This window comes from Micrasema longulum, unplaced genomic scaffold (assembly GCF_059751315.1).
Source record: "Micrasema longulum isolate JH-2025_06_02 unplaced genomic scaffold, ASM5975131v1 h1tg000633l, whole genome shotgun sequence".
NCBI classification, from domain to species: domain Eukaryota; kingdom Metazoa; phylum Arthropoda; class Insecta; order Trichoptera; family Brachycentridae; genus Micrasema; species Micrasema longulum.
Genome location: NW_028277829.1, coordinates 199,471 through 222,955, shown reverse-complemented (window position 1 = coordinate 222,955; position 23,485 = coordinate 199,471). Strand labels below are relative to the sequence as shown.

At 30.1% G+C, this 23,485-nt stretch overlaps 1 protein-coding gene across 4 annotated transcripts in view; it reads left to right on the top strand.

Annotated features, from left to right (window-relative positions):
• The window catches only part of LOC148279997 (uncharacterized), a 188,843-nt gene that overhangs the window by 105,638 nt on the left and 59,720 nt on the right, over positions 1–23,485 (top strand). For all 4 annotated transcript variants that reach the window (XM_088229085.1, XM_088229083.1, XM_088229084.1 and 1 more), the window contains exon 3: positions 5,958–6,015. The gene's annotated coding sequence lies outside the window, so the exon portion shown is untranslated. The remainder of the gene's footprint in view (positions 1–5,957; positions 6,016–23,485) is intronic.

Sequence of the window (23,485 nt, the reverse complement as noted above, 5' to 3'; positions counted from 1 at the left end):
ATGTATTTTTCTTCTTGAATTTAACTGCATTAACTTTTCTATTATTTTTAATTAACGGTATTGACCTAAACTTGTAACATTTTGTATTTAAAACGTACAGTGAACCTACTATAATTAACCAACCTCTCCTTGAAATTCTAGATATATTCCCCAATCAAATATGCTTTTCATCGCTGCTGAAATATATTTGCGAAATTTATTTGAAAAAACGAACTTGATTATCCTTTCTAAGATACATTTCACAAACCGTGCCGTCTCCGGGGCAAGTAAGTAACAAATAGGCTCATTTCTCACGTATCATCCAAATCCACATGACACGGTAAAATTATGATCGTGATGAAAAATGATAAAAAAAAATAATTAAATATCGATAAATTTTTTTTTTCATTTATTTTTTATTGATTCAGCGGTTACTTTCGGGTAAAAATCCTTCAAAATGAAATCGATGAGTGAACTGGTTAATGCATTTTCCTACCTTTAAGTACATAAACATATTCACATATTACAACAGAAATAAAGAACATTTAAGAGAAGGTAATATAGAAGTCTAGGCATCTACAGGGCTTATGACCTGTCAATGGCTGGTTTAAGTGGCCACTTTACACACTAAGTAACATTCACCATTCTTTAACTTCACAAACATTAACAGATGAAAGAATTGAAGGAATACGGATGTTCAAATATGGGCAGAATGGTGACTGTTGCTCAGTGTGTAAAGTCGCCACTTAAACCAGCCATTGACAGGTCATAAGCCCTGTAGATGCCTAGACTTATATATTACATTATCTTAAATGTTCTTCATTTCTGTTGCAATATGTAAATATAAACTACTCCCCTGGGAGTTGAATCCAGTCGTTGTCTACAAAAATATGGACAAACTTAAAATATTGTTAATAAATCCACCTGGTCCATGAAGAAGTATAGAAATTGAAAAAATAAGATTTTCAGGCGTTGCCTAGTATGTGGGTGAAATAGTTCAATTAGGTGAATCTCACCCGCATAAATAAAGGTTTTAGTTCTCTAACTTTACAAACATCAACAGATGAAAGAATTAAAGGAATATAGATTTTCAAATATGGACAAAATGGTGAATGTTACTCAGTGTGTAAAGTGGCCACTTTAACCCGCCATTGACAGGTCATAAGCCCTGTAGAATGCTAGACTTATATATTACCTTATCTTAAATGTTTTTCATTTCTATTGTAATTTGTTAATATAAACTGCTCCCCAGGGAGTTGAATCCAGTCCTTGTCAAAATATTGTACATAAAAATAATTATTTGACTAAATAAATAAATAGCGTTATTCTACCGTGCAGTGTGGATTTTTACTGACGTCTTAAATGTGCCAGGGGCGTGACTTTCCTCAATCTTTCTTGTTATTACACCCTCATTAGTATACCCAAGAACAATAAAGATAAGCTCGCCTTTTCTGATTTGTATTCAACGTAGCGGTGTTTTCATTTAAAAACCCCTTTTATCCAAATGTGTATTATTTTTTATTTTATTTATTTTTTTATTTTATTTATTTTTTTAATTTATTAATTTTTCAAGCCCATAAGGCTTTAACATACATGAAAGTTATATAAAACATGAGTATATAAACAACATTAAATTTTAAAAATACAATATAAAGCAACAAAAGAAAGAACAGTGTTTAGAAGTAAAGTTGGTATAAAAAAAAGAAGATGAGTATATAAACAACATAAATTAAAAAAAAAAAAACAATAGAAAGTGATAAAATATAGAACTGTGTTTAGAAGTTCAGTTGGTTTTTTAAAAAAAAACTAAAGAAATGAACAATATTTTGACTTTGTCCAAATTTTTATAGACAAGAACTGGATTCAACTCCCTAGGGAGCTGTTTATATTAACATATTACAACAGAGATGAAGAACATTTAAGAGAAGGTAATATAGAAGTCTAGGCATCTACAGGGCTTATGACCTGTCAATGGCTGGTTTAAGTGGCCACTTTACACACTGTGTAACATTCAGCAGTTAAAAATGTCTACATCTATTCTGAGTCCATTATCATTTCTACAACGTCTAATGAATGAATTCGTGGTAAAATTGTTTTTATAAGTGAGTGTATAAAAAACAACATATAACATGTAGAATAAGTCCATTGTCGTTCCTTTGTCAATGGTGTTTTATCACATTATTATTAATTAAAGATTTGTCTACAAAAATATGTATTATTATAATAAAATCAAGCCTTTTAGGTTTTATTATAAGATTTTGGATTAGTAGTAGTGATTCAAATTATATTTTCCAAAAATAAACGAAAGTCATATATATATAACAGAAATATCATCACAAACTCGAGCTCAAAAGGTCGGCAGAAATTAAGAGAGCAAGCGCAGCGTCAATCTGCTCTTAAGCCACTGAATCTAGTTTTTACCTGCGTCTTCGCTTGCATGGTGTTAGGGAGAAAGCTAATGAATTAGTTTTGTCATTTAATATTAAGGAAGTGGTGAAACGACATATTTTTTGGGATAAAAGTAGCCTGTGTCAATTGCCGGACTTTCAACTATAGCCATGCGAAAAAAGACGATCCGCAAGTCTATAGCGACGTAGCATCTTATTCTGTTTTGTTTGTGTCCTTCACGTCTCAACAAAGTGACCGATAGACTTAATTTTTTGCCCGAGAATGCCCAGAGAGATGGAAAGTAAAATAAATGACTTATTTTTCATCCCAAAATATTAGAAAAATACAAAAAAAATAAAAAAATAGTAAAAATGAGCAACATTATTATTTATATGTATTTTTAAAATACCTTTTGCTATAATTGATGTCCCATCTCTATTGCAATCAATTTCTTTTCATGTTCCCAACTATGTCACCAAATCTTCTAAGAGCAACTTTTGTTTTTATGCCCCAATATTCAGAATGTATAGATTAGTAAATTCGTCACCCAACTTGTAATTCGTTGAGATAGATCTTCTGTGGGACAACACAGTGATTGGCAGGGGTAAGCTCGAAGTCTTAAATGTCTTATATAAATTGTACTCGTATGCTATTATTTTAGTGCCCTTGTTTGTCTTTGCGACATTGTTTTATGGTATTTTTGTTCAGTTTCTTGTCCACATGTTTAAACATATAAGTGTTGTAATTGGCTTAGGTCGTTTATATAATAAATAAATGAATAAGATGCACTAAAACGCATTGTTTGTTTTTGTTCAGTTTGAAAGTCGATTAATAAATAATAAAAAAATGAATAACCACTGAACTTCCTAGTTATGATCTAGTAATAAAAAAATAGACAAGCTTTTAAAATCATTTTGAATTAGATTGTAACATACTTTTCTCCATTTGAAACATTAATTTATCTACAATCATAACATAATTAATGACCTAACACAGCTACGTACAAATTGCGAAGTGTCATAATGTCACTTTTAAAAAAGCTTACACGAAATAAAACATGTAGGTTTTTTAATTTGCCCTATGGTACAAGTCTGTGGTTTGGCTAATTATGTTTTGATTAATCATTATTTCGGTAAAACAAGTCATAAAAAAATCTATTTCATTCCTCTAATATGGTGTGCCAAAAAATGTAATTAATTATACAACTTACTAATATTGAGTTAAGATAATTTGGTGTGCATTTTTATACTCACCAATAAAAAATACAAAGTTTGTTGTTTTATATTTATTTTTAGGATTACCCGCTAAGCCTCTGTTCAGAGGCTTGTCAGCAGGTGGAAAAGAGGGAATATAGAAGGAGGTTATAAAAAATGCACCACAGCACCCAGACCAATTGAGAAAAAAATATTTCTTGATTTTTTTACTTACAACTGGCGGGAATCGAACCCGCGACGCCAGTTTCACAGTTAGCCGTCTAACCAACTGCTTCTTGGCGCCTGATATTCATAATATTATTGGTATTTTTAAAAAAAAAAATTTATACGGGAGTTGCTTCATTATTTACCTTGCTTATAATATACACGGTTTATATATAAAAAGGTGGATTTTTCTGCAATTAAATTTCTTTAAATTGATCTAAACTGTTAGGATCAGGAGGGATATACTTATGTGGACCAATCGGGAACTTCTCAGCATTTGCTCATGTGGAGAGGAAGCCACAATTATTGGTATTAAAAAATGATAAAAGATTTTTATGAAATTCTCAGTGCAAAGCAATTGAAAAAACTCTTTATCCCGGTTTAATAAACGGTCTAAAGCTAGGGTTTCCTAGGACAGCGGTGCCCGTATTTTAACGGCCGTAGTAAACGGTGATGCGGTAGACAGCCGTCGTAACGTCGAATAGAGAGTGGTTTCCTAGGGAAACGGTGTTAAATGGTGTTGATAACACCGTTTTCCTAGAAAACCACACGCTAGTCACCGTTACGACGGTTATCCACCGCATCACCGTTCACTACGGCCGTTAAAATACGGGCACCGCTGTCCTAGGAAACCCTAGCTTAAGCCAATTCCAACAGTTATATGAAGAAACATATGTACAAGAATCTGAACAAAATAATCATAAAACTATGTAGCAAAGATAAACAAGGGAAATAAAATTAATATTAGTATATTAGATATTCATAAACACGATCAACATATAAGGCTTCGAGCTAACCCATGCCAATCCATCTTCATCCCACTCTGTGTTAATGGCGCAGAGATCTTCGAAACGCCGGAAGATATATCCCAATGATTTCCTAGTCACGGGACGAATTAACTAATCTTCATATTATTCTGGACATTGGGGCATAAAAACAAAAGATGCTCTTAGAACGTTTGATAAATATCAGATTTTGACATTTAGTGACACGGTTGGGAAAATGAAAAGCAATTGATTGCCACAGAGATGCGAGATCACTTATTGCATTAAGTATTTTGTAAATGCATAAAAGGTCTATATCCGTTCTACGTTTCTCAAATGAAGACAGATTGATGGATTGTTCTATTTCGAAATTGGTAATATGTATGAATTATGGTTTTAAATGTCAGTTTATTTTTCTCAATCACTGCATACTAAAGTTGAAGTAATTAGAAGCTAACTTAGAAATCTCCACCAAGTAAGGAAAATTTGTTATTGATGCCAAAATAAACTTCATAAAAACCTACCTACCTAAATAATAGCGTAATTCAAAACCGTCTCTAAATCTTGCAAAAACAGATTTCAACTATGCTACTTGACACCGCCAACTTACCATTCTCCATTGAGTTGGTGAAGCAAAATTAGAAATCTCATAATTCTTTATTTTTAGTTTTTCGCAAATATCTCATTAGCTCATTCAATGGAGATTTCTAAGCTTGCTTCTTTATTCCCTCAGTTATAACTTTTTTGTTTTAAATACTATTAAATCTACCGATCAATCGCTAACCGGAGTCATCGGTTTGGCTTCATCTTTTATATTTCATTACAATCAATTACTAATACATGAATTTTTATATCTTTAAATAATCACTTTGTAAAGCGCCCATGAGGTATTATATTACGAAAATGGCGCTTTATAAGTTATCCGTAATTATTATTATTATTATAACGATGTTAAAAATTTTATTTAAATTTTTGTAGACAAGGACTGGATTACAACTGACATGGAGAACATTTTAGAGAAGGAAATATGGAAGTCTTGACAGTTTCAGGGTTAATGACATGTCATAGGCTGGTTGTAAAATGCTACTTCTGCCTATGTTTGAACACACGAATTTCTTCAATTAGTTCAGCTGTTGATTTTTTTAAGTTAAAAAGCTAAAACACTTACTATTGCCGGTAAAATTCACGTGACTGAATTATTTCACCTACGTACTAGGATACTCCTGAAAATATTGTTCCACGACTTAAACTACGATGACAGGTCGTAAGTCCTTTAAATGCCTAGAGTTTCATATTCCCATTTCTTAAATGCTATATCACTGTTGTTACAAAATGATTTTTTGTAACAACATTAAAATGTTAAAATGCAAATAAATTAATAATATTAATTTTAATTTTATTTTTTCAGATGAAATGGGATGAAACAACACTTCTTAACACTAATACTAACTCAAGATATATTTATGGTGAGTGTTTTATAAATAAATTATTTTTTTCGAAATAATAAATCTGTAGATGTAATCAATAAGTGATATCAAAAGTTAATTACATTACAATTTAAATGTCTGTATTTATATTAATATAATTTTTCGTGTCCGGGGTGGTTTAAGAATACAATCATTTATGTGTGTACATACCCGTAGCATACTATGCCTTCTTTAGGGTAAATTACTTAATAGTCATTAAGTTCATAATTAACCCTGAAGAAGGCGTAATGTTTTGACGAAACTATTTAGTTATTAAATTATTACAAAAAAGTGATACATAAAAAAATTAAGTATATCATTTTATCAAAGTGCTTTAAACATAAAAAAGATTAATTTTAAGTTAAACATTCCCATTTATGAGCTAGATTATAAATGTAAAAGAAAGCATCTAAAATGTTTACTATTAATAATTTAAGCAAAAGGTGTTAAGTGCTGCTGTTCAATATATTTAATAATTTTTTTGACGGTCGCAAACTCTTGAAGTTTATAATTTTTATGTGCGGCATTGTGAAACGTCACAAAATACTGATTGCATTCTAAGTACTCACATTTTCTACGAATCCTTCTTCTTCTTCACGTATGGCGGGTCTCCCCAACATTGACGACCACCTGGGAGAAAGTTTTCCTATCCTGAGCAGTGCGTAACACCTCCTTCATAGTTTAAATCCTGGTCCACGCTCGAATCTTTTGAAGCTAGAAAAGCTTTCTTACGACCCCTCTACGTCCCTCAATCGTCCCCTTTATGACAAACTGAAGTAGGACACATTTATCACCTATTTACAGTAACACAGACTATGCATAACATTTTACCATTCGTTGTCTCAGCTTTAGGTTTACATTTTACCGTCACAAATAAGATTTTTTTATTTTGTTCAATGCTGTTCGGGCCGCTTCTAGTCTGGATTTTATCTCAGTGTCTGGGTTCAAATTTTCAGTGATGATATTATCCAAGCTCTTGAACGGTTTCATTCACAATTTTGACACCCTTAAGTTGTAGATTCACATTTAAATAAGTCTGTCGGCTAAAACCATAAGTTCAGTTTTGTTTCCGTAAATATTTAAACCAAAACGTTCTCTGACGGAGTTGATCCTATCAAGGGGTTCTTAAAGGCGATAGGAGAAAAAACCCGGACTGGGGTTAAGACATTCAAAATACAGTATAATTATTTGTACGAAAAAAAAAGCTGGAATAATCGGCTAGTTTGTTGGCTCACCGCAGGCGCTCGGCGCGCTTTATTAATATTAATATTTATATTAGGATAAAAATACAAACGAAAAAAATGATTTAGAATAAATGGTAATTATTTATTTGTTTTTCTGTAAATAAAGTTACAGTAAAACATTATTATGTTTAGTCAAATATCATAGTAAGCTGCGCATAATCGCTTCGATACACGGTTCGCCCCTGATATATACTAACGCGAGACCTCAGACAAAGTAGGCAAACGTGCTAACCACGAGGCGGGCAAACAAAAAATTAAATAATTCTAATATATTACCTATGCCTGTGGTTTTTTCATAGATGTAATTTTATGAATAACCAATGATATAATTAAATACCAATTTGTATTCATAAATCATTCATTTTATCTAAAAAGCATTCCAAGCCTAGCAATTAATTAATTAATAATGTTTAGTATCTGTTGATCGATAACGCCTATGAAATGATCAAATATAATTAAAGATAGATTAGACATAATTTATGTATTGTGTTCTATGACCTTTCACATTCATTGCTTAAGATAGCCATATGTGTTGTCAATTGTAATAATTAAAACTATATTTTTTTTAAATGATGCTTTATTTTAAACTAGTAAAACCGTTATTTTTTTAGGAAAACTTATAATGTTTGTCACTGGAAGCAAAATTAACAGTCTAATGCAGTCAATATGTTAGTTTATAGAGAATGCGCATCTTGAACATATACCTTTTAATATTTTACCGTTTTTGCTTGTATATGTAATTTTTAATACTATTTAAATGTTATTTGTGTTTTTTTTTTTATATACTTTTTTTGGCTTGTATACATAATTTCAATACGTTTTTGATAAAAAAAAATTAACCTGTATTGGGTGTGCGCATATTTTGTTAATTAAAAAAAATGATTTTATTTTGTACTAGTTCAGTATGTATATATACATACATGTAATTTTTAATCTTTTTCAATTTTCTTTCCCAGATTGCATAATGTAAACATTATTTTGAATTTATTTCCATGCCTAGTATTCTGTTTATTTTGTTATTTTCAAGTATTTTTCATACCCTTTTTAATTTGTAGTATATCATAATTTTAATTTTTCTGCTTTTGTAAATAATATTATAGTTTAAAATTTAAAAACGTCTTTAAAAAAATTGTTATCTGTATGTCCCTAAATGAGTTTTTTTTTTAAAAAACTCCTTGGGAATATTGTATATAATTATGTATAATATGTTTTCAATATAATAAAAATAAAAATAAAATAATACGCGATCTTCCTGGCGAATGTGTGACAAAAATATGTAAGATAGGTGCCTAAATGTTGAGATCCGTACGTTTGTAAAGTTGAGACAAGCATTATCAACGAAGGGCGTGAAAGAACGGCTTAAAATATTTACGATGCCCAAATTGTTGAATGCAGAAAACGAGAAAGATCTAGAAAGACTCGGTATTACCAATTCCAACAAATACTTGAAGATGGACATGTCTAAAGTCGGAATAGTCAGCGGGCGTGCATAGGATAGATAAATGTAGTGGAAGCGAGGTCTGTGTGCAAATACAGAGTGATATGGCATTCTATCATCTTTGATTACTCCTACGTGGAAACAGCATAATGTTTTTTATATATATTTTTTTCGTTTTCTCTTTTGTGTATCAATTAATTTAACATGCCTTCATATAAATGAATTAATTACATTTAAAAACCTCGGGTATATTAGTTCATTACCTTGTTAGTATATTAGGAAAGAAAATTCGGCTCTAAAAGGTGGATCAAATTTATCATGTTGTGGTCCCGTGGCTAGTGTTGTGGACTCGCGGATCAGAGATCCGAGGTTCGAACCCCACTCTACGCCAATACAATTTCCATTTTCTAATACTGAGTTCTTTACAACTCGTGGAAAATTGCCAGCAAAATTGAAATATTTGAATAAATTATAAGAGCGCTAATATTTCTTATAAAAAGAAAAAAAAAAAACAATTGAAGAAATGAGTGGATAAAGGTATTCTCTGACTAAAGCGCGGTCTTCGTGGTGCAGTGCTCAAGACGTTTGACTCACACACGAAAGGTTCCGGGCTCGATTCCCCGGTGAGAACACAAAAATTAAAATGTGATTTTATCAAGCTTCGGTGTTCTGTGATGTAATTCACCACTGTATTAGGGCCTCCTGGACTGTTGTGGTGCAAAAAAAAGCAGAGACATCTGGGGTTAAAGGATTCAAAACAAGTAGAATTATTGATTATATAGCACATTCATTCGCTCTCAAATTTCATCCACTTATGATATCAATTATTTTATCCTTAATATACGTATATAAATTCATGAAGTTTCACTAGGTATTTTTTATTATTTAATTGACTAAAATTTGGGAAAGTTTTTACGTTAGCTTTAAATATACTTAAATCATCCTTAGCTTTTGAACATTTATTTTTGTATACTCACATTACGTGTTTAAATGTGTGAACTTATTATTTAGATCACATAGTTTAACACATTTTAATTTATTGGTTTCCAGAAGAGTGCTGTTATCAGGAACCCTGGAAGTCGTAAGAATTACAATCGACAATGTAGATTTACCATAAACTTAATGGGCCGAGGTTCCCTCCATGTTTATATATAGAAAACAGCTCATGTTTGTTTGTGTACGCAATTCACATATTACTTTATTGGATCTTATATAGTGTGCTTGTAAAATGAAATTCGCACCTCCATATTTAAAAAAAAAGTAAATATAAATAAATGTTTGTGCTCTTATGATTTTACTAAATATTTCATGGCCATTTTCAACACGCAAGGTTTTAAATATATTTTTTATGACAAAACAAATATTCCTAATTTGTCGTGTAAACACATTTAAAAGTGTATCATATTACAACAGAGATGGAAAACATATAAGAGAAGCGAACGGGAGTCAGAAATAATTAAGTCTATTAAATCTCACCGCATCAATAAAGGTTTTAACGTTACAAAAATCGACAGATGGAAAAATTGAAGTAATTCGCATGTACAAATGTAGACAGAATAGTAAATATTATAGTGTGTAAAGTGGCCGCTCAAACCAGCTAATGACAGGTCACAAATACTTTAAATGCCTTAACTTACATATTCCGTTTTATAAAATGTTCTCTACCTCTGTTGTAATATTTTAATCTTCGTAACTCCCTAAGGGGTTGAGTCCGATTCTTGTCTACAAATTTATAGGCATACTCAAAATATTCTTGATTAAAAAGTGTTTTGTCCATAGGTTACTTACCTGTTGCATTAAATCTGTCACAAATCTGTTTTTTGACACAAGAAACATTTTTCATTTACATAATTAAATTAAACCATAATCAATAACTTTTAAAATTTTATTTTACATCAAAGTAGATTATAACACTTTTGAAATTTGAATTAATATATTTCGTATGTTTTTAAAGTAATTGAAATCCCACCAAGCCACTTTCTGTGGCTTGTTGGTGGAGATTTACACAAATATTAACTTAAATAATATTACCTAAATTTGTAAAAACGATGAATCTACAGATGTACTTAACAGCCGGAAAATAAAACAAAAAAATAAAAATGATGCGATTTTTTATTGAATAAATGATAAAGTTAATAAAAATACAAAAAAAAACAAATGAATAAAAAAATATTGTAAACCCCTTTTCCACCAAACAATAATAATGTCGTCACCGGCGCCGTTCAGGCAAAAGTCGTTAACCCTAAAAATAACTATTTTGAGTTAAATATCATTCTAACCGTAAAATTATGTTCATTAAGAGGCCAAACAACGTTTGATAACTTGGTAAGAAAATAGTTGCGTCAATCCGAATTATTTGTTTTTTACTACATGACTTTATATTATTACATATTAAAACATTAGAAAAACATATTTCTTTACATAATAATTGATTCGTAATCACAACATTATAATAATTGTTTATAATATTTCCTTCTTTTCTCTAAGTCCTTAGCTTAGGATGGAAAACACTTTAGATAAGGTAATATTGAAGTCTAGGCATCTACAGGGCTTATGACCTGTCATTGGCTGGTTTAAGTGGCCACTTTACACTCAGTGTAACATTCACCGTTTTGCCTATGTTTTAACATCAATATTTCTTTTATTTTTCCATCTGTTGATTTTAGGGAAGTAAAAAAGCTGAAACCTTTATTGTTGTGAATAGATTCATCTAATCGAATTTTAGTTAAATCAGCCAATGACATGTCATAAGCCCTGTAAATGCGTAGCCTTCCATATTCTCTTATCAAAAATATTTTCCATCTCTTTTGTGATTTGTAAATCTTAATGTCTCCCAAGGGGGTGAAATCAAGTCTTTTGTCTACAAAATTTTAGACAAACTCAAAATATTGCAAAGGTTATTTAACCAAATTTTGCCACTTTGTCTCGTGAAAAACTTTTCAGATGTTTTTAATGTATCAGATGTAAAAAGATATCAATGGAATTTATTGAAAAGACGTGAATAAATAACGTTGCATTCACAAAACGTTTTATGAATGGAATAAGTCCATCAGTAAATAAATAAATATTAAAATCTTAAAAACAAAAAAGCCCGATTTTTCCTTAGCTTCCAAACTTTGAAATTGCGATTTCTTAAAATGATATATTTTAAGTTAGCGACTATTTGCCTGGACGGCTAATATATTGTTATTTTCTCGTTAACCAGACATTAATTGTCAAAATTTAATGATCAAGCAACTACGTATATTGCTGTGTGAAGCAATACAAATGTCTAAATTTTACTAACAATAATTCTTGACATCGTTTTCGGTGTTCCGTTTTCGGTGTTCCAATATGGATAGGGAATAATGTTGATAAAATAAAATAAATAACTATCACTTCGTTTGTTACATCCTGTATCAATCACACTAATACATTCACAGACGTATACAGTGCATAGAATTGACACAACTACCTAGAATTAAAGAACAGGTGTAAATTTCCACGTAATGATTTGTACCCATGTGACTTACGGTTGTAGTTTAAAGCTTCTTACTAAATTTCCTTCACAAACTTGTTTCTTTAATGTCTTTCTGCGATTATCTTCCTAAAGAGCGTTGAACATATCACGTTACGAAAGTTTACTTTATAAGACATTATTAAAACCCTTTATTATGAAGATTATGTTAATAAGAATATATTAAATGAAAAGAAAATGTGAAAAACATAATTATTATAAATTAGAAAACATACCGATAATAATAAAAATAGAAGTATGAATACAAATCATAAAATGAAGCATTAGTAAATTATAAATCAATCATAAATATAAATTAGAAAACATGCCGATAATAATAAAAATTGAAGCATAAATATAAATTTGAAAACTCACCGATAATAATAAAAAATTGAAGAACAAACATACATTAGAGAATATACCATTTATAATTTAAAAATTAAACAAACTTGTAAATACTAGAAAGAGTAAGAAAAATAATTCAAACTTTAATGAATAAACATAAAAAGTAAAAAAATATATAAATAAAAACAATTAGGAGATATTTGGAAATTAAAAGTAACACAATTTTTAGTCATGAAAATAATTTACAGGATGTAAAAAGATCTACCCCTTATCCATCTACTAGTAAATTTCTCAAACTAAATGGTTTGCCTTAAGGCAATATGCCCGCTCTTATATGTATTTAAATTGTATATGTACACAAAGTGTTATATAAATAAATATTTTATTATTAGTATTCGTAGGATGCGATATTTTCCTATTGAGGCGTATATTTTTATCGACGTGGGTATCGTTCTGTCTACTAACGCCACTCGTTACAATAGACACTTCAAAATTGTTAATGTTTCGATATATTTTGATTTGTATACAAATCATGCACATTCAGCCTGCAACTGATGTTATCATTTGTCACAACGTCCTGAGTGTCACATCTGATATGGTAATTCCTTCTATGAAATTTACTAAAGTTTAATCCTTAGAAGCAAGCCTTTCCTACAGCTTACATGCTGAAGGAGAACATATCGTTCTAAGTAAACCAGCGATGAAAACAGACATCAAAAGATTTATTACGTCATAAATTATACGAGAATCATTATGAGTTTAAAGCCTCGAACGGTATATTAATTTTGTTCTCAAGAAATTATCTGCCGTGTTGCTTTTATTTTATTTTATTAGTAAAAAATATTTACATTTCTTTGTAATATTTGTGTCGGACAACATGGATGCATGGAAACACATAAAAAAACATGTTTACGCCAAAGATACGATTATTTTCACTTTTCCAGTTTTTTTATTATAAATCGCAATATGTATAAGTACAGAAGATATAAGATAGATTAAAATATTATATATTACAACAAAAAAAAACAGTTTTCATATAAAAGTGATCTTACTTAAAAATAAATCATAAATCATAATAAACAATCATGTAAATATATATTATCTGATTATAATAACTTACATATATTTTTTATTCAAAATTTCTTTGACTTTTGACTCAATTTTTTTTTTACAATATTTTGAGTATAAATTTATTTATAGACAAGAACTGGATATAACCCCCTTGGGCGTTATCAATGTTATTATATTTCAACAGAGATGAAAAATATTTCATAGAAGTAACATAGACGTCCAGGCATTTACAGGGACCTATTATTGGTTGTAGATGCCTAGACTTCAATATTACCTTCTCTAAAATATTCTTCATCTCTGTTATAATATGATAATATTAACATCTCCCCAGGGAGTAGAATCCAGTCCTTGTCTACAAAAATTGGGACAAATTAAAAATATTGTTGATAAATCCACCTGGTCCATCAAGAAGTAAAGAAGTTGAAAAAATAAAATTTTCACGCGTTGCCTAGTATGTAGGTGAAATAATTCAACTATATTAATCTCACCCGCATAAATAAAGGTTTCAGTTCTTTATCTTTACAAACATCGACAAATGAAAGAATTGAAGGAATGTAGATGTTAAAATATGGGCAGAATGGTGAATTTCACACAGTTTGTAAAGTGGCCACTTAAACCAGCCAATGACAGGTCATAAACCCTGTAGATGCCTACACTTCTATATCACCTTCTCTAAAATATTCTTCATCTCTGTTGTAAAATGTCAACTTTGTATTCATCGCAGAAAGTGTGTCTATGAGTTAAATAACTCCTCAAAACTATTAGATGTCAAACAACTTTATTTTTTACATTTAAATTTAGAAGTGCCGAAAAAGTGTAGTAGTGTATATCTATACCTTATTTTTAACATAATAAAAAAATACGTAATATAGCAAATATACTTATGTATGGAAAGTGATTTAGTTAGTTTATCTAATAATATCTATATGCATTTATTTTATTTTTTTATTATTGACACTAGACTAACACGTGGTTGTTCAGAGAATGACTTTAAATTATTATGTATGACCATTATGTGTTGATTTTATTCCTTTCGATCGCTCAGCATATTATCACGCGCCTTATACGAAACAATGATACTTGTCATTCTATCCTGGTACTCTACTCATGCTGGGTGCTAATAAGACCATGCGTGGTGTTAATTTCGAAGAATTTGCTTCTCTACTATTAAAATCGAATTCATATTAATTTCATCGCCAGGATGTTTGGACATACCTGAATAAAGCATTTAAGTAATATTTTGAACATGTCCAAAGAAAATAACGGAATTTTACCCCATTGCGAGTTTATCCCCTCACACAAAAAAACCTAAACAACTCATTGGTTTGGACCAGGCTCGAGAGTGCCTTCGTGATATGGAGTCCGCACAAAGCCAGATATTCCCTCCTGTTGGTGAGGGAAAAATCTGATGTATCTCTTCATCAGGAAGGATGGAAGTTATCCGTAGTTAAACATGCTTGGGACCAACAGTTTGCAGCTTAGAACGAATGGGTTCACACTGACCCATTTTTTCAGAATAATAAGAGGTTTTATCTAGATCTCGGCCATTTCAGAGGGCATAAAATTTTATGTTCCTGATGATTATCTCCGACATCGTCAGCACATACTGTTTTACCTCCCAGCTTCCAAAACCAACCTGCCTCTGGTTATGCCGATTGTAAGAATAATCAGGCAGCTGAACAACATCACTTTGGACATTGACATATTTCACATCAGTGAAACTAAGTTTAAGGGGCAAATACTCGCAATTTGTAGTACCATTTTGGTAAAATAAATTAATTTGAAATTTGAATATGTAATAAAGGGCCATCTTAACCCCCCGAGACAGTATGTATGTTCAAAGGAATACACTATTAAAATAAATAATAATGTCCAGTATTTTGTTTTCCTATTCCTGGCAATCTTCTATATGACGTATTTTGTGTCCACTAGGTTGCAATAAATATTATTTTTTATATTTTTTATTTTCATTTATTCATTGAAATCTAGTCATATACAATAATACGGTTATAATATAATAGATACTTAAAACTAGACTAAAACTGATCTCAAACTTATAATTATCAATTCACGTAATGTGTCATAAATAAAGTTATATTATAGAAGAAAAGAATTTGGAAAACCATAAATAAAATGTTTATACATATTTACCATTGTAAATTTAAAATAAAATAAAAATAAAATGAAAAAATAATATTATATTTACTAATCACTACTCACCCACGGTGACAATGCCTGCATTCTGTCGCTGATATCCCTTTTAAATTTATTATTATTCAAGTTGAAGATTGCTCGCATTGGCTTTTTTAATATTATTGTATAGGTTGCATATTCTATAAATGCACGAATTTTTTGCTGCATTAGTGTTTACATCGGTGCAGTAAAATAATTTGGTGTGACGGGTACGTTTAAAAGGTACATGGAAATGAATTTCGCTTAAAGTGGCATTCACATTTGACAGTTTGACTTATGTTAGAGCATCTGATGTTTTCCTTTTTTATTTGCATTATTTAAAGTCAAATAACCACTGCCGTGACCTAATATGTTGAAATTAAAATATTGTTTAAAAATGTTTTCATTATTTGTTATTTTTGCATTTTTTCAACTAAATTTTTATCCCATATAAATAAAAAAAGCCACTTCAAGCCAAAGACCTTGTCCAGAAGAGGCGAATTCACCGCGAAATGTTTCGCGCGAATCCGTTCGCGCGTTATCGAGATACTAGGCGCCAATACGGCGCGTCCACAAGCAACGCGCGAACACAAAATACGCGCGTAAATCGCGTGCACACGCACGAGAGAATCGCGGTGCATTCGCCCTTTCTGGACAAGCTTTTTTGTATGCTCAAGCAAACATCATTAATTTCTAAACTATAAGAAGAAGAAAAACATCGAAAATTTGAAATAAATATCTTATGTTAACACATTACAACAGATATGAAAAACATTTTTGAAAAGGGAATACAGAAGTCTAGGGATCAACAGGGCTTATGACCTTTAACTGGTTTAAGTGACCACTTTACAAACTGTGTAACATTCACCATTCTGCCCATATTAAAACATCTATTTTTCTTCGATTCTGTCATATGTTGATGATCGTGAAGTTAAGTTAAGGAATAGTTCCGAGATATTTTCAAAATAAACTAACAAATAATGAGTTCTTTCATAACTATGCAACAAGAGGATCTTAAAATATAAGACAGAAAAAGAAATCAATAGCAATGTCCCAGAACTGCCTTATGTACAAGGGAATAAAACTATTTGAAGAAATGCCAGAAAGCATAAAAAATGAAATGAATGTAAATATATTTAAAATTAAATGTAAAAAGTATATATGTGAAAAATATTAGGTAGTATATAGTGTAAATAGTGAATATAATTAATGAAAATGTACATATGAAACAGTTAATATTATAAATTAGGATGCTAAGTGTAAAATAGTGATAAATAATGTTAAAATAAGTATAAATGTAAATATTGTGTTGTAAATATATATTAGACTATGTTACATAGAACTTAATAAATAAATTTAAAAAAAATAAAAAAATAAAAATAGCTGAGATTTTTATTGAGGCGGGTGAGATTCATCTGATTAAATTATTTCACCTACATACTAGGCAACGCCTGAAAATACTTTAAGATTTTTATACATATTCTTGGACCAGGTAGATTTATCAACAAAGTTTTGAGTTTGTCCAAATTTTTGTAGACAAGGACTAAATTGTACCTCAGAGGGAGCTGTGAATATTAAAATATTACAACAGAGATAAATAACATTTAAGAGAAAGGAATATAGAAGTCTAGACATCTGCAGGGTTTGTGATCTGTTATTGGCTGGTTTAAGTGACCACTTAACACACTGTGGAATATACACCATTCTGTCTATATTTGAACCTACGTATTCCTTCAATTCGTCCATCTGTTGATGATGTTTGTGAATAAAATGTATAAAAATAATAAAACGCTCGTCACGCTTGTTATAATGAAGCTATTTTTATACATAAAATAATTAAGGGGATGAATAAAATTAAAATAATAATAAAATTTAACCAAAAATGTCATACATTGTGAAACAAGGGATAAAAAAAGATAAGATCATCAATGAGGAGAAAAACAATTTCAAAACTCATTGTACAGGGGATTGAAGCTGTACAATGAGTTATCTGATAGAATAAAGGAGAAATTTTGAAAAAAAAAATTGTAATGTTATTAAAAGTTTATGTAAGTTCTTAAGATGTTATGAACTAACTAAATAAAGCATAAATAAATAAATAAATAAATTGTTAATAATAACAGCTCCCAGGGGGCTAAATCTTGTCCTTGTCTACAAAAATTTGAATAGTGAGGTTACAGATTGCATAATAAATGTAAACAACGAATGTCTCGAGCAAGTAGAAGAATTTGTATATCTGGGAAGCATGTTTTCAAGAGATGGAAGAGTAGAAAAAGATGTTGAAAGAAGAGTGAATGCGGGCAACAAAATGAACGGAGCACTAAGCAGAGTAATTTCTAATAAAAATATGTCAATCGAAGCTAAACTGGCAGTGCACAACGGTGTTTTTGTCCCAACACTTATGTATGGAAGTGAAATGTGGAACTAGCAGAGGAAGGATGAAAGCCAAGTGAACGAGGTTGAAATGCGATCTCTTAGACGAATGTGTGGAAAATCAATGTATGACAGGGTTACGAATGATGAAATCAGGCGAGAGTGTAAATCTGAGTCAAGTATAATTGATAAGATTAAGAAAGGGTCTCTGAGATGGTTTGGTCACGTAGAACGAATGGACGATGAAAGAATGCTAAAACAAGTATATATCGCGAAAATGAACGGTAAAGTGAGACGAGGACGATCAAGGAAGACGTGGCTTGATCAGATAAACCAAAATCGAAAGTCTGGTCATGTCAAAAGCAGACAGAACCGAAGGGCATGTATGACTAGATTTATGAATGTGAAAGAAGCTAGGAATGTATGCAAGGATAGACGTGTGTGGTGGTTCGTTCTCTCTCCTACGGGGAAATGGCGTGATGGTAGGCAAATCATTTTTAAATGCTCTTATAATAAATGTTGTTTACTACTGCCAGATTTAATTGAGGTTCATTCGGGTTAAATATCAATAGCCAACTTGAGTACGCGCAGTACGTTTGGTACCGTTAAACAAGCCTCGTCTAATTTGATTAAATATTTACTTTAAATTCCAAGTGAACCTCTTATTGGGTAGCATGTCGAAGTCGCCTTATTTATTTTTATTCGAAGTATATTTACAAATACAAATAACTTCAGATCTTAAACTAAATCGAAAATGGTAAAAACGTGAAATTAGTTTAACGGAATGTAGACGTGATGATTTGAACTAGCCAATTACTGTAAAAAATATCGTTTGTTTTTTTTATTTATTTAATTCTGGTTTAAATATTTAAATGGAAAATTTAACTTTTGAAGTTTGAAAGTGCAATTATTGTAGTTTTAAATAAGTTTTTAATAACAAAGCTTCTTCTAATTTTAAGATTATTTTAATGTAACTGATACGAAAAAATACACTTCTGTGCTCTCGACAGCAATATATATATATATATATATGTATTATTATGTATACCCACATATTTTCGACCAATATCAAATGATGATTATTTTTTATTTATTTTTATTTTTCTAACTCTTCTTTATTCATTGTAATTTTCTGTTACTATTGTTTAAAATGCATGTGCATTAAAAAAAAAAAATGTTCTTTTCACTGCAATATATATTACCTTCTCTTAAATGTTCTTCATCTCTGTTGTAATATGTTAATATAAACAGCTCCCCAGGGAGTTGAATCCAGTCCTTGCGACTTTTTTCGAAAAGGAGAAAATGAATATTTGTTGTTTACGAATAAGTATTATTTTTTGAAAAAGAAGATGGTGGAACTGCATTCAACAGAATGGATGCAATAGAAGGAACGACTTCAAGTTACACAATTTTGCAGCTTTGATCCTTGGCACTGGGAGAATTCACAGGAGTTTTAAAACCTGTGGATTTCCTGATGCCTCTGTTCAAGGTTGCTGTATTCAGCAAACTACCAACAAAATGTCACGAAGAACCCACAAAACTGCGACAAAGATGCCATGAAACAGCCACAAAGATACCAGGAAGTTGTCATAAAACTGCCAAGAAGATGCCATCAAAAATTTATCTCTAAAACATTGTATAAAACATTTAATACATTATTTAAAAAAAACACACAAAGGATAATAATATGTATCTGTTAATGAAGCTGTACTTATTGACAATAAACGCTGACATTGTCGGCACTGAAATTAAAAAAGAATGTTGTTTAATGTTTAAATAATTTTAAACATATATATTTTACCGCAACAGAGTTAACTTAATTGATTGATACCTTCTCAGGAAACACCTGTGTATAGAGCCATTTATTATCAAGCCCTCTTAAACTATTCTGTTATTTATTCTCAAAGATTAAGAAGTCATATGGCTGTCTTGAAAGGCTGTCATCCAGCGTCATTCATTTCGTTCCATCCGTCACAACAAAAACGCTAGAGCCACTTGACGGTTCAACAAAGGTCATCTAGAGCTTACAATACCATTTATAACTCTTTAACAAGGTGCTGATATGAATAGAAATGTGAATAGAAATGTGAATAGAGAACGATAAATTTACAGTTACTGAACATATCAATGTCCACCTCGTGGTCTGGAGGTTAGAACATTTGCCTACCATGCATGAGATCTTCGGATTGATCTCCGACGGGGTTCATATGAAAAAAATTATATATATATATATATATATAAATGTTCTCTCTGTTAGCTGAGTCCATAGGTCGCGATTATAAACGCTACCCCCATCGAAATATATCGAGAAGATATTTTATTTTATTTTTTATTAACATAAACGGCAAATCTGCCTATTACAAAAATGTATAATACTAACATATTTGGCTTAGTATTTTTTTTTTAAACATAAATTTCCTTACACCTTAGAATATACAAAAACGTAAAAATTATACAAGATTTATGTTAAAAAAATTAACCTAAAAATTGTACAGCATATTCAGTAGAAAGTTAAAATAATTCAAAAATAAATGTAAATATTGGCCATTCCGAATAAAATATAAATTTTGGGAAGGATCAGAAGATTTATTGATAAGGACTCCTGCAAAACTATTTACAAAGCAATTATTGAACCACACGTTAACTACTGTAGTAGCATTTTATTTTTATCAAACAAAGAAAACATAGATAAACTAACTGTATTACAAAATAAAGCCTTTAGAATCATTTTGAAAAAAAACAGATATACGAGGGTAAAGTCGATGGTAAATGAAATGAAATTATTAACATATAAACAAAGAATATTTTACAATACAATGATATTTGTTCATAAAATTATAAACTCTAATAAAAAAACAGAATTTTGGAAAAAATTGATCGGAACCAGCATGAACACGATCACAATACTAGAGAAAAGAACAAAATTAGACTTCCATTTAGGAAAAAGGCAAAGTCACAAAATTCAATTTTATTTAAAGCAATTAAAAAGTATTACGAAATGGAAAAAAATATTTTTGAAGAAAAAAACATATCAAAATTTAAAATAATGGTCAAGACATATGTGATAAACAATTTATAAATTAAATATATTTGTAATGTTATTATTAGAACACACATAACAATATGTATGATATGTGTGCCCTACTTTAAGATTTAAATAAAAATAAATAAATAAACTGCCTGATGAGCTAAGACACGAAAAACTGAATAAAACATCCAGAAGTGTCGCAAATAAAAAAAATTTCGTAGATCTTTTTGATAGTGGTAATTATTAATGTAGTTTATATGAGATTGTGTTTTATGTTTCTTATACAATAATGTTTTCTTTTTATTTCGGATGTATTAATTTGTATGATATTATGTATTGTTAAAAAATAAAATCTTATGTACGGTCCCAAATGAGTTTCTAATAACTCCTGGGAGTGTAATATGTAATTTTTGTATTTTATGTTTTATTAATAATAATAAAAAATAAATAAAAAAAAACAAATTTAAATAATAAAACATTCTACAGTAATACAACAAGCACTGTTTCATACAGCTGGGCAAAGTGAACAAAAAGCTGTATATATATATATTTATATATATATTATGAAATGCACGAAAAAATAATTATAATTACCATTCATTTTTCCATTAAGATATAAAGTAAAATCGATATTTTTTTACGAAAATGTGTACATTTGTATAAAAATTTAAGATCTCTTCGTCAGCAGCCTGTAATGGACCATGTTTAAAAAAAATTGTACATATTTTATTTTTCAAACAGAAAACTTTATTTTACTTTCATCATAAAATTGAAGATAAATGTTAGTAATAATATATAAAAACAGATATGAAGAACATTTTAGAGGAGGTAATATAGAAGTCTAGGCATCTACAAGGCGTATGACCTGTCATTGGCTAGTTTGAGTGATCACTTTACACACTGAGTAACATTCACCATTCTGCCCATATTCGAACATCTATATTCCTTCAATTCTTTCATCTCTTGATGTTTGTCTCTTGAAGAGCTGAAACCTTTGAATTATTTCAACTACATACTAGGCAACGCCCGAAAATGATTTATTTTCTATTTCTGTACTTCTTCATGGACCAGGTGGATTTATCAACAATATTTTGAGTTTGTCCAAATTTTTGTAGACATGCACTGTATTCAACTCCCGATCTCCCCGGGGAGTTGAATCCAGTCTTTGTCTACAATAAATTGGACAAACTCAAAATATTGTTGATCCGCGACTGTACAACGGAACCACACCCCAGTCTTCTGATTAGATAGACATGTATCTCAACTGAGATGAAGGAACTATCGTTAGGTATGAAAGTCGAGATATTAATTCATAATTTAAAATCACACGTTAAAATAGTGATATCAACTCATGGTCACAGAAAAAACCTCCTTACAATTATAATGAGGATATTGAGTGGTTTTCTCGTTATTGTATTTATTAATAGACAGTTAAACTAAGCCAAATTCTTATTTTAATTTTATGTATAGTATTATCGTCGCTACGATTTTTTAAAGTTTTGCATTTTAATTACTTCGCGCGTGACGTGACTAGTCCTTTTAGGTGAGTTGGCTTTCCGGAAACCAAAAATATATCACAACACTATTATGGGTTGATTTAGAAGAACGAGTGGCATCATTTAAAGGCTCAGTGCTAGGGCCCATATTATGTATCATATACATAAGTGACATCGGTGAATCTCTTAAATATTGACTGCTGATGCACTGGTTTACATATCAGGAGATGATTATGATACAATGATAAATAAGATAAATTACAATTTGGAAAATATATCGAAAAGGTTAAAAGTGAATAAATTAAAATTGAATATCTCAAAAACAAAATATATCAATATTGGGAGAAAAAATATACCCCAGGGGTACAATATTAATTCTGTAGACGAAATAAAATATCTCAGGATTTACTTGGATAGATATTTGAATTTCAAAACACATTCCCGAAATGTAACAAAAAAAATTCAAAAAAATTTCATTTATGGGAAATGTAATAGATGTAAAGAGTAGTGTTCTTATATATAATACAATCATACGTCCTCACATAAATTACTGTTCTTCTATTCTTTTTTTATGTAATGAAGGAAAAATAAAAATATACAAATTCTTCAAAATAAGGCCATGAGGATTATACTCAAAAGAAATATTTATTCTAATGAAGAAATAATGCACAAAAAATTGGCTTGTTCATAGCAAAGCAGCAAATGAAATATAATATAGCAATTTTTATACATAAAATAATTAAGGGGATGAAAAGAATAGATAAACAATAATAAAATGTAACTAACAATGTCATACATATGAAACAA